We start from the raw sequence: 13634 nt of genomic DNA, 5'->3' as shown, positions 1-13634 counted from the left end.
TACTCAATAATATAACCTAAGCCACATTTTAGCTGCAGATATAATCTCAATACCACTAATTGTTCTAACTTGCCGATTACTACCACTTATAATTCTAGCTAGCCAAAATCACATTGCCCATGTAGGACCCAATTAATCAACATTGAATATACAGTGGTGTGAAAAACTATTTGCCCCCTTCCTGATTTCTTATTCTTTTGCATGTTTGTCACACAAAATGTTTCTGATCATCAAACACATTTAACCATTAGTCAAATATAACACAAGTAAACACAAAATGCAGTTTTTAAATGATGGTTTTTATTATTTAGGGAGAAAAAAAATCCAAACCTACATGGCCCTGTGTGAAAAAGTAATTGCCCCCTTGTTAAAAAATAACAACTGTGGTGTATCACACCTGAGTTCAATTTCCGTAGCCACCCCCAGGCCTGATTACTGCCACACCTGTTTCAATCAAGAAATCACTTAAATAGGAGCTGCCTGACACAGAGAAGTAGACCAAAAGCACCTCAAAAGCTAGACATCATGCCAAGATCCAAAGAAATTCAGGAACAAATGAGAACAGAAGTAATTGAGATCTATCAGTCTGGTAAATGTTATAAAGCCATTTCTAAAGCTTTGGGACTCCAGCGAACCACAGTGAGAGCCATTATCCACAAATGGCAAAAACATGGAACAGTGGTGAACCTTCCCAGGAGTGGCCGGCCGACCAAAATTACCCCAAGAGCGCAGAGACGACTCATCCGAGAGGTCACAAAAGACCCCAGGACAACGTCTAAAGAACTGCAGGCCTCACTTGCCTCAATTAAGGCCAGTGTTCACGACTCCACCATAAGAAAGAGACTGGGCAAAAACGGCCTGCATGGCAGATGTCCAAGACGCAAACCACTGTTAAGCAAAAAGAACATTAGGGCTCGTCTCAATTTTGCTAAGAAACATCTCAATGATTGCCAAGACTTTTGGGAAAATACCTTGTGGACTGATGAGACAAAAGTTGAACTTTTTGGAAGGCAAATGTCCCATTACATCTGGCGTAAAAGGAACACAGCATTTCAGAAAAAGAACATCATACCAACAGTAAAATATGGTGGTGGTAGTATGATGGTCTGGGGTTGTTTTGCTGCTTCAGGACCTGGAAGGCTTGCTGTGATAGATGGAACCATGAATTCTACTGTCTACCAAAAAATCCTGAAGGAGAATGTCCGGCCATCTGTTCGTCAACTCAAGCTGAAGCGATCTTGGGTGCTGCAACAGGACAATGATCCAAAACACACCAGCAAATCCACCTCTGAATGGCTGAAGAAAAACAAAATGAAGACTTTGGAGTGGCCTAGTCAAAGTCCTGACCTGAATCCAATTGAGATGCTATGGCATGACCTTAAAAAGGCGGTTCATGCTAGAAAACCCTCAAATAAAGCTGAATTACAACAATTTTGCAAAGATGAGTGGGCCAAAATTCCTCCAGAGCGCTGTAAAAGACTCATTGCAAGTTATCGCAAACGCTTGATTGCAGTTATTGCTGCTAAGGGTGGCCCAACCAGTTATTAGGTTCAGGGGGCAATTACTTTTTCACACAGGGCCATGTAGGTTTGGATTTTTTTTTCTCCCTAAATAATAAAAACCACCATTTACAAACTGCATTTTGTGTTTACTTGTGTTATATTTGACTAGTGGTTAAATGTGTTTGATGATCAGAAACATTTTGTGTGACAAACATGCAAAAGAATAAGAAATCAGGAAGGAGGCAAATAGTTTTTCACACCACTGTACATCTCATTATTAGTATCATTTCAAGCACTTCTCATTTTAGCTTTTAGTGCAAATGAAATCATGTTGTCTCTCTATTATATAAAAAAATCCTGGGATGAGATGAAACGTTTTCAGAGAGGTAATTTCAAGTCCAGTGAGACAAGACTTTGTGCCAAGAGACTCAACCACACCCATGGTCCACTCACCTTTCATTCGTCTGAATGCTATGGACAGACACAGTTCCTGTGATCTCAGCTCTTATAAATTTTTACGTGTTCCTCATTTTAATGCAAGACATACAATCTATTCATTTCCTTCAATGTAGTCCTTTTCTGGACAATACTTTTATACATTCTAGATGAAACATCAACAACTAAGTGAAGAAGAAAGGGCAACACATCAAAAAGAGGCCAAAAAGTGTTGGAGAGAAAAGAATTCAAAAAAGAACAATAATAATCTAAGTGCAAATTCAGAAAATAAGGAAAGTTATAATCAGCCCAGATCTTAAACCAGAGACTTGTAGATCGTCTAATTCGTGTTGCCATCAGGGAAATGTAGTGTTTCTTCCCAATGAAGAGGCATATCCATGAGATTTAAAATATTTGTTATTTGGTGAAAATGAAATCCACAAACACTACAGGCAACATATCCAAATCTATAATAATTTGTTTCCGTTCACATCATTCAATGCTCAAAACATAGATTTACACGAGTCAGGACCATACACTATGAGAATCTGTGGTCCCGCAACAATTAAATTTTGAAAAAACCACAATTCGGTCAGGTTTATATTTATGATCACAGAGAAGCGATGCAACATAGAATCGAAAGAGTTAAACGATTGGAAATATTAGAAATTCTACAGCCAATAATGGATACAAATCCATATGTCCAAAAGTATCGCACTTTACACGAAATTTATCTGAAAAACACAGACAAAGAAGTTTTCTTGGATTTCTATATGAATCCGAAAGATCACGCTTGCATATGTAATAAACCAACTTGGAACGAAATGTCAGTAATAATAGTTTCAAAAGACGGAGATATCAAAAACGGAGTTGATATTCGTGTTCATCCAAAAGCACAGCACGATTCGTCGTAATCGGCAGACCTGGGAAATGACTAGCGCGTAGGGCCCACACGGGGCTTTCCATTTTGTTCTCCCATTCGCAGTCATAGGGACCATATCCAATTTCTACATGACACTGGATCTAACAATCCAGTTGGAATTAACTTGGATGCCGATAAAATTCCATTTTACCATTACTACACTTTCAAAGACCTTTTAGGATTAATCATCCTATTACTAGGACTAACAATACTAGACTTATTCTCACCCACGTTACTAAATGACCCAGAAAACATTACCCCTGCCAACCTCCTAAATAATCCCCCACATATTAAACCAGAATATTTTCTATTTTCCTACACCATATTACGTTCTATTCCAAATAAACTAGGAAGAATGCTAGCTTTATTATTCTCCATTATTATTCTAATGCCAATTCCATTCCTTCACATATCCAAAATCCATGGTGCAACAATCTGCTATTCTTCAAAATTCTCCTGAAAATCCAAGCAGTTGATGTGTTAGTACAAACCTGAACTGGAGGACAGCCAGTTAAAGATCCATACATTGTAATTGGCCAAGGGACCTCAATTCTATACTTCCTTATTTTCCTTATATTAATACCAGTATCAGAATTGCTTGAAAACAAAATACTTAACTGCTACTGCCCAAGTAACTTAAAAGCCAAAGTGTTGGTCCTGTAAACCAAACATGAAGGTTAAATTCCTTCCTTGGGCTTTCAAAGGGAAGACACTTTAACTCACCCCTTTAACTCACAAAACTAAAATTCTCCCTAAACTACACTTTGTTCAACTATGTACGAATATAAGACTAAATATGTAAACACACATTAAATTATTGCCTACATGAACCATTAACCTATATAAGAACACTAGCAAAATACCACGCTTCGCAGCGGCGAAGTACTGCTTTCAAATTTTAAATAATAAATTGAGGGAAAATGTACCAATAATTATTTGTTAAGGATCTCTTTGTATACCACGTTGTCAGTTCGCCCCTCCGGTTGTAATATGACCAAGCTGTGCGCTGAGCTTACTCTTGAGCATGCAATGTACAGTTGGCCATGTGAAAAGCAATCTTGCCTCAAATCAATGCCAACCTTTTGTAGGGTCTGTCCCTGAGACTTATTAATTGTCATTGCGAAGCAGAGCCTTACTGGAAATTGGAGGCATTTGAATTGAATCAGAGGGTATAACGGGGATGCGAGGAATAAAAACTCTCTCCCCTGAGCCACCGCCAGTAAAAATAGTTGCCTCAATTAGGTTCTTTTGCAGGCATGTGACCTGAAGTCTCGTGAGACCTGAAGTTTCAGTGGCTGAAAATTTCTTAGTAACATTATTGGTGCCCCAACCTTCAAAATTAGATTATGCTCAGGAGTGCCTGGAGGATTCAGAGTGTGGACCGAGCTGCAGGCTATGGACGTATATATGTACGTAAGTAGGATTCAGTTAGCGTTGGGAACCCGCGTACCAAATTTCTTGAAGATGGGCCCATTAAGTAACAAAGACCGTTGGAAAGTTCAATATGGCGGCCGACAGTGGTGTCATACCACCAAAATAAGTATGTACATCGGTTTCGGTTAGCGCAGGGAAGCCGCCTACCAAATTTCGTGAAGATGGGGCCATAAATAAGAAAGTTTAACATGGCGGACGTTGTTGACCGTTATGATCATTACATGTAGAATTTTGAAATGAAACCTGCTTAACTTTTGTAAGTAAGCTGTAAGGAATGAGCCTGCCAAATGTCAGCCTTCTACCTACACGGGAATTTGGAGAATTAGTGATGAGTGAGTCAGTGAGTGCTTTGCCTTTTATTAGTATAGATGTATATGTGTATGTATATATGTGTGTGTGTGTATATATATATATATATATATATGTGTATGTATATACTGTGTATATATACTGTATATATATATATATATATATATATATATATATATATATATATATATATATATATATATATATATATATATAGATATATATATATAGATATATATATATGTGTGTGTATGTGTGTGTGTATATATATATATATATAATATATACAGTGGAACCTCGGTTCACGACCATAATTCGTTCCAAAACTCTGGTCGTAAACCGAGTTGGTCGTGAACCGAAGCAATTTCTCCCATAGGATTGTATGTAAATACAATTAATCCGTTCCAGACCGTAGAAACTGTATGTAAATATATACATTTTTTTTGTTTTTAAGCACAAATATAGTTAATTATACCATAGAATGCACAGCGTAATGGTAAACTAAATGTAAAAACATTGAATAACACTGAGAAAACCTTTAACAACAGAGAAAACTAACACTGCAATAGTTCGCGCTATAGTGCTAGGAACCGCTCTCGCTAAAAACACTTTTTTTAATGAGTTTTAAGCACAGGGGAAAAAAGGAACATTTGAAAAATCCGTAATTTAATAAACCACCAAGAAAAGTAACATTGCAACAATGCAGGCTACGAACCGATCACTGGAAACAGAACTGAAAACAAAAACAAGCCTTCTCTAACTTATGCGTCCCTCAATCGCTCTGTGTGTGTGTGCGTGCGTCTCTCTTTTGCGAGCCTGGAGCGCCTGTGTGTATCTCTCTAGCGCTCCTGTGTGTGTGCACGCCTCTCTCTCCCCCGCCTGTGTGTGCGTGCGTCTCTCTTTTGCGAGCCTGGAGCGCCTGTGTGTGTTGTCACGCTTGGGTCACAGATTTGCACAGAGACACAGGAGGTTGTAGAAAAAAAGGAACTTTATTCAAAGCACTGCAAACAAACATTTGTCTCTTTTCAACAGTTTAAACGTGCTCCATGACAAGTCAGAGATGACAGCTCCGTCAGTAGCACAGATTGTCTGAGAGAGAAACCAGGAGAAGCAAGCAACCAATTTAACAAACTGAAAGAAGCCCGTGCAGGCTTTTTAAGAAGGCGGAGCACCGCACGAGAGGCATATTACGCGACAGAGCCGGCAAGAAAGGAAAGGAGGAATGTGAAGGTAGTCTGTCCATGTTTCTTAGGGGTTTTCCCAGGGGCGTCTGTATTCTCTGGGGGTGCGATCAGCTTTGCAGCTCACAGTGTGTCTGTCTAGAGCGCTCCTGTGTGTGTGCGCACACGCCTCTCTCGCGCGTGCTCCTGTGTGTGTGTGTGTACAGCCCTCTGTCTCTTGCGCTGCCTCTCTGTGTGTGTGTGTGCGTGTGCGCGCGCTCTCTCTCTCTCGCTGCACAGGAAATGCACAGGGAGAGAATGAACATCAACAAACCGAAAGGGAACCTGGCTTGTTCGTATACCGAGTGTTTGGTCGTGAACCGAGGCAAAAGTTTGGCGAACTTTTTGGTCGTAAACCGAGTTGTACGTGTGCCGAGACGTTCGTGAACCGAGGTTCCACTGTATATATATATATGATATATTATATGGTTTTGGCAGCCAAGCGCTTTTTTTCCAACCTAGAAGACGTCTCTTGAGATCCGTTTAATCGCCTCGTTTCCTGCACCGAGTCATCTCCCCTTTTATGAGTGACTGTGTTAGTCGCCGTACTTCGTACAGGTCTTTGAACGCACTGAATACTTGTAACTGGTGTCGCCCGTCGGCTACTTTCGACAGGGAATGGAAGCAATTGTCGAGTAACAAAAATTATTTGTAAGTGATTTCGCATTGAAGAAATAGTAAAAACTTGATCACTTGGGTCAATACCTAAAGACATACACACAGCAAATGCAATTGAGAATACACCAGAATCTGTATGATTTAATTGTTGCAGTGTGTCTTCATAAACTATGGGAGGTTTGTAAGGAAACAAAGCATGAAGGAAACGAAGCTGCTCTTCGGTGAGGTTGAATTTTTTATCAGCGTTTAAACTGTCATAGACATGAATTCCAGCACCATCATAATAGGTACACACCCAGTGAGTCACTCGTTCAGTAGCTGCAGAAGGTAATATTTGAATATGTTTTGCATTTTGTGGAATATGCATTATAGGTATGTCAGGAGTCCACATTAGCAAAACTTTTTGAGGTTGGAAAATTGTATGCGCAGCTAAAATTTCGTTGAATTTGCTCATGTGATCTGTTGATAAATAATCATTATTTACCAACTCTTTCATTGCAAAATCTGACAGTGGTAAGGTCACTCCTTCCATAACACTAAACACAAACACTAAGTAGACACTAACACTAAAAAACGGCAACACCGCCGGGAAGAACACTAAATGAGATATAATAAAGAAGTTTAGTAAACTTTTACTTTAACTGCTTTATTATAGCAGGTGAGGGGACGCTGGTGCACGCTTGTTGTTGCCACTCCTCCCTGTTAACAACACTTTTCACAAAATTCGCCTTAATTCTGCACTTTCTTATGCTTGTTTTATTTCGTTTATTGTACGTATAGTTCGTGGATACAGCTGACTCGAATTGCATGGATTTGGCTTAATATTTACAGATTTTATGGACTCCACTTTACTGGGAACAGCTGTCTGTGGATCACGGGACGAGACCTACGAACATTTCTTTGTACTTGGCGATCTAGCACCTCAGGATGATCTGTCTCCGTGATTATATTCGCTATGCTGATCTGCTCCCGTTTCATCTTACAGTACCCTATGATCGGGAACTGATCTGATGTTCATACTAACCTGGTTTATGGCTTATGGCTCCGGGGCGATCATGCCTGAAATTACCAAGCGTTACTGTTTATGGCTTTGTATTGGAACATCCAAATCCTGCTTCCTCCTCCTGCTGTTCTTTCTGCTGCTTGCTATCGCCACTCACCTACGCTACCACACCCGCCTGTCCCACCGGCTCCGTTGTGCTGTGCTGCTTCTACACTGCTATCAGCTAAGAATCACTCACTATTTTAGCGCTTTGAGTACTGAGAAAAGCGCTATATAAATGTAATGAGTTATTATTATTAAACACTAAAGCACAAAAACGAAGTAGAAAGTAACACTAAACCGCAACACCGCCGGGAGCACCGGCACACCGTGTCTACTAAACACTAAGAAACACTAAAGGAAAAAATACTATTCAGTAAGTACCGTGTCTACTAAACAGTAAATCAGTAAAGGAGAAAGGACTAACCGCGTCAGCTGCGGAGCTCAGCTCGGAGCGAAATGAAGTGAATGGGAGGGGAGATGATCATGTGACTCCCCCACCTGCCTTAACTCTCCATCCCTCCACAAACATAGTCTCTCGGATCCCAACTCTCCTTTGCACACCGCATCTACTAAACACTAAGAAACACTAAGTAGAAACACTAAAGGAAAAAATACTATTCAGTAAGCACCGTGTCTATGAAACAGTAAAGGAGAAAGGACTAAACACTATGGAAAAAGAACGGCAAGACCACGTCAGCTGCGGAGCTCAGTTCGGAGCAAAATGAAGTGAATGAAATGAGGTGAATGGGAGGGGAGATGATCACGTGACTCCAACACCCACCTTAACTCTCCATCCCTCCACAAACACAGCCACATGGATCCCAACTCTCCTTTATAGATATAGATAACACCATAATAGAAAAGTGCATGTATAAAAAATTCAACATAAAATTCTACCCCTTATAACCATTACATAATAATTAACTATCTTTGAACTACATAAATAATTCACATTATCTAAATACATAAACCATTAGCTATCATTATCCTTAAAATATTATAATCAAAATATATGCTACATAATAATAATAATTCTTTACATTTATATAGCGCTTTTCTCACTACTCAAAGCACTCACATGAGCTCCATCAAGACCAGCTAATCAAGTATAATCACACTAAACCCATATAATGGAAACTAACAATAAATTAATAAAGTACATATATGTAGTAAACATCCATGAAACTAGGACATAAATTAAACCCTACTATATACTGAAGGTCACCATTCAGGTGACTCATACAGTCTCATAATAATAAACTAATTCTTACATTCAATTCTCTTGTCCGGAGTGTAACTACCATCCTAAACGGTACTACCTTAACATATTCATCATTATAATCAATGACATATATTGTTGAATAAACTTATGTTCCATTCCAGAACCTTTGGTTCCTATTTCAGGTCCATAAATAGCTTATACCCCATTTCCCAGGCACTAGTGAGTGTACAGAACATTTGCTCTCCTGGCATGTGACATGGCTTAAACAGTCCTCGTATGTTCAGCAATGAGCTTGTTTAGCCTCACTTTCCATATTAGTCACTTTCATCACCTTGCCAGTGTTTGGCTATTCAGATTCTCGGTCAAGACCCAGTACATTTACTTTGCTTATGACTTGATTATCCAACCTTGAATGGCATAGATTTCCATATTTCTCTAACTGTTAATTGTTGGACATAGCTAATTTTACATTCCTTGGTGTTTCCTTAATAAACTGAAAAATCAAAACACAAAAATAGCCTAAAACTCCCTACCCCCTTAAAAAAGATGTTTATTGAACTTTGGCTAAAACCCCAAAGACAGGAAATTACCTGGAAATGCAAGAGAATGGAGTCATTGCAAATATCGTCTCAAAGACACATGATATTCTATATGGTGTTCCACAAGGCTCTATCCTGGGTCCGCTGCTCTTCTCTATCTACATGCTTCCATTAGGTCAGATTATCTCAGGGCACAACGTGAGCTACCACAGCTATGCTGATGACACACAGCTGTATTTATCAATAGCACCTGATGACCCCAAATCTCTTGATTCGCTAACACAATGTCTAACCTGTATCTCAGAATGGATGAATAGTAACTTTCTCAAATTAAATAAAGAAAAAACCGAAATCTTAGTGATTGGCAATAATGGATACAATGAGGCTATTAGAAATAAACTGGATGCATTAGGATTAAAAGTCAAATCGGAGGTAAAAAGCTTAGGGGTAACCGTTGATTGTAATCTGAATTTTAAATCGCATATTAATCAGATCACTAGGACAGCATTTTTTCACCTAAGAAACATAGCAAAAGTTAGATCTCTTATACCATCGAAAGATGCAGAGAAATTAGTTCATGCGTTTGTTTTCAGTCGGCTAGATTACTGTAACGCACTCCTCTCAGGACTACCCAAAAAAGACATCAATCGTTTGCAACTAGTGCAGAATGCAGCTGCTAGAATCCTTACCAGGAAAAGAAAATCCGAACACATTTCTCCAGTTTTGATGTCACTACACTGGTTACCTGTGTCATTCAGAATTGACTTTAAAATTCTGCTTATGGTTTATAAAGCTTTAAATAATCTCGCCCCGTCTTATATATCGGAATGTCTGACACCTTATATTCCAAATCGCAACCTCAGATCCTCAACTGAGTGTCTCCTTAGAATTCCAAGAACAAAACTTAAAAGAAGTGGTGAGGCGGCCTTCTGCTGTTATGCACCTAAAATCTGGAATAGCCTGCCAGTAGGAATTCGCCAGGCTAATACAGTGGAGCACTTTAAAAAACAACTGAAAACACATTATTTTAACATGGCCTTCTCATAACTTCACTGTAATTTAATCCTGATACTCTGTATATCCAATTCATTATAATAACTATTCATTCAAAATCTGTACTAACCCCTACTCTCTCTTCTGTTTCCTTTTCCGGTGTCCTATTGGTGGTGACTTGTGCCACCACCATCTACCCAAAGCACCATGATGTTCCAACAATGATGGATGGATTAAAAGCCAGAAGTCTGTATGACCATCAGCATCAAGTGACTCCGTGAAAAACCCGAACTACAAAGAGGACTATTTCATTTATGTTAGGTAGAATGCCCAAAGGGGACTGGGCGGTCTCGTGGCCTGGAACCCCTACAGATTTTATTTTTTTCTCCAGCCTTCTGGAGTTTTTTTTTTGTTTTTTCTGTCCACCCTGGCCATCGGACCTTACTCCTTTCTATGTTAACTAATGTTGTCTTATTTTAATTTCTTATTTTGTCTTTTATTTTTCTTCTCTTCATTATGTAAAGCACTTTGAGCTACTTTTTGTATGAAAATGTGCTATATAAATAAATGTTGTTGTTGTTGTCTTGTAGTGTTCCTTTCACCGCGAGCTAGTGTAGGTTACCCTCAAAGCATTACACTGAAAATATTAAGAAGTCCCACAAGCACAAAGATTTGGTCCTAGTCATCTTTTATCATTTTTTAACTAAGCTTACACATGCAAGTATTTGCACTCCAGTGAGAATGCCCTTAATCTTCCTAGTAGAAGACAAGGAGTGGGCATCAGGCACACGTTCACAGCCCAAAATGCCATGCTTTGCCATATCCTCATGGGATTTCAGCAGTGATAAATATTAGGCAATCAGTGAAAACTTGACCTAGTTATAGTTGAAAGAGCCGGCAAAATTTGTGCCAGGCACCACAGTTATAAGAGGGGCTCAAAATGGTAGTTATTCAGCAGAAAGCATGGTTAAGAGGTATAACTAAAAGTTGAGAAAATATTTTTAAGCTGTTACACACTGCTAAATTTGTGAGGAACAATAACGAAAGTTACTCTTTATTGAACTCACAAAAACTACGACACAAACTGGGATTAAATACCCCACTATGGTTGGATGTAAACTAACGTGGTCTCACACCTAAGCCGTTACTACAAGCACAAGCTTAAAACCCAAAAGACTTAGGGGTGCTTCAGAACCACCTAGAGGAGCCTGTTCTATAAATGATAACCCTCATTAAACCTCACCACTTCTTGCATTTAAGCCTATATACCACCATCGTAAGCATAGCTTTTGAAAGACTGTACATGTAAGGTCAAGGTGTAGCTTATGGTGGGAAGTAATGGATGAGGGCAGTAAAGTATAAGCCTTCAATTCATTTACTTCTAATAGGCTAGGATGTGCCCATGTGATGCTGACTCCAGATGCCAGGAGAACTGCAGTGTTGAACAGGGGAATTTCAAGGGTTTTGGGGCCAATGCCTGTTGGTGATTATACTCCACCAACTCCAGGGGTAGAGGCCAGGCCTGTTTGGCAGAAAGCTCAGAACAAGCCGTGTAAGAAGAATGCCTCTGATGTAATAAATAAAATTATTCCATATCGAAGACCTTTTTGTACTGGGGAAGTGTGGTGGCCTTGACAAGTTCCCTCACATATAATATCTTGTCATCATTGAATTATAGCTAAAATTATTAGTAATAGGCCTGTTGCTAGTAAGATTATTGATTTAAAGTGTAATCATACAGCTAATCGTGATGTTATTTATAGGGCGGCCACTATTCATGTGCTTGGTGGGTCATTAGACGTTTTCTTGTAAATATGGGCTTGGGAGTAGAACAAATACATCTGCTTGAATTATGGCAATACTGTAGTGATTTCTAGAATAGTCAATAAGACTGGAATAGTAAAGTTGATGGCAGCAAGAGTGGGTATATAGGATAGTAGAACAAATGTCACTGTGGAGATCAGTTGAATTAGAAAGTGGCCGGTGGTTAGATTAGCTGTTAACTGGACTCCCAGGGCAAGTGGATGAATAAATAGGCTAATTGTCTCGATGATTATTAGGACTGGAATCAAGGGGGTTGTGATGCCTTCTGGTAAGAGGTGAGCTATAGAATGTATTGGTTGATTTCATAATCCAATGAGTACAATGGCTAGTCATAGTGGTACAGCAAGTGCTATGTTTACTGATAATTGGGTGGTTGGTGTAAATGTATATGGTAGTAAGCCAAGAAGGTTTAATACCAGTAGGAACAGGGGTGATGCAGTTAGAATGAGGGCTCATTTGTGGGCTCCTACGTTTAGCAGCAGTAGTAGTTGATTTCTAGCACGTTTGCAACAAATCAGACTTGGGTAGCAATTAGTTGGTTATTAACTCATCATTTACATGGCGTTTGAAGTAGTAGTCATGGGAAAACTATTGCAATAGCAATTGCAATTATTGGGATGCCTATTAATGTTAAGCTAGCAAATTGATCAAAGAAGTTTAGTGTCACGGTCAGAATCAGGTTTCTAATTGAAGGCTTTGTGTGTCCTGTGTTGTAGGTTCATTGGGGTTTTTCTCAGAAGTGATTTTATTTGGCATTACTACTAAAAGTATTATTCATGTACAGTGGTGTGAAAAACTATTTGCCCCCTTCCTGATTTCTTATTCTTTTGCATGTTTGTCACACAAAATGTTTCTGATCATCAAACACATTTAACCACTAGTCAAATATAACACAAGTAAACACAAAATGCAGTTTGTAAATGGTGGTTTTTATTATTTAGGGAGAAAAAAAATCCAAACCTACATGGCCCTGTGTGAAAAAGTAATTGCCCCCTGAACCTAATAACTGGTTGGGCCACCCTTAGCAGCAATAACTGTAATCAAGCATTTGCGATAACTTGCAATGAGTCTTTTACAGCGCTCTGGAGGAATTTTGGCCCACTCATCTTTAAAAATTGTTGTAATTCAGCTTTATTTGAGGGTTTTCTAGCATGAACCGCCTTTTTAAGGTCATGCCATAGCATCTCAATTGGATTCAGGTCAGGACTTTGACTAGGCCACTCCAAAGTCTTCATTTTGTTTTTCTTCAGCCATTCAGAGGTGGATTTGCTGGTGTGTTTTGGGTCATTGTCCTGTTGCAGCACCCAAGATCGCTTCAGCTTGAGTTGACGAACAGATGGCCGGACATTCTCCTTCAGGATTTTTTGGTAGACAGTAGAATTCATGGTTCCATCTATCACAGCAAGCCTTCCAGGTCCTGAAGCAGCAAAACAACCCCAGACCATCACACTACCACCACCATATTTTACTGTTGGTATGATGTTCTTTTTCTGAAATGCTGTGTTCCTTTTACGCCAGATGTAACGGGACATTTGCCTTCCAAAAAGTTCAACTTTTGTCTCATCAGTCCA

The 13634-nt window shown here is 39.2% G+C and overlaps 1 protein-coding gene and 1 pseudogene across 1 annotated transcript in view; one reads left to right on the top strand and one right to left on the bottom strand.

Annotated features, from left to right (window-relative positions):
* The window catches only part of LOC127529729 (uncharacterized), a 455734-nt gene that overhangs the window by 294179 nt on the left and 147921 nt on the right, over positions 1-13634 (top strand). The gene's annotated exons all lie outside the window — the stretch shown is intronic.
* LOC114661372 (ATP synthase subunit a-like) lies at positions 12034-12841 on the bottom strand (annotated as a pseudogene).

This window comes from Erpetoichthys calabaricus, chromosome 11 (genome assembly GCF_900747795.2).
Source record: "Erpetoichthys calabaricus chromosome 11, fErpCal1.3, whole genome shotgun sequence".
In the NCBI taxonomy this organism is placed as follows: Eukaryota; Metazoa; Chordata; class Cladistia; order Polypteriformes; family Polypteridae; genus Erpetoichthys; species Erpetoichthys calabaricus.
The sequence above is the reverse complement of the archived record's forward strand: the minus strand, read 5'-3'. Positions and strand labels throughout refer to the sequence as shown.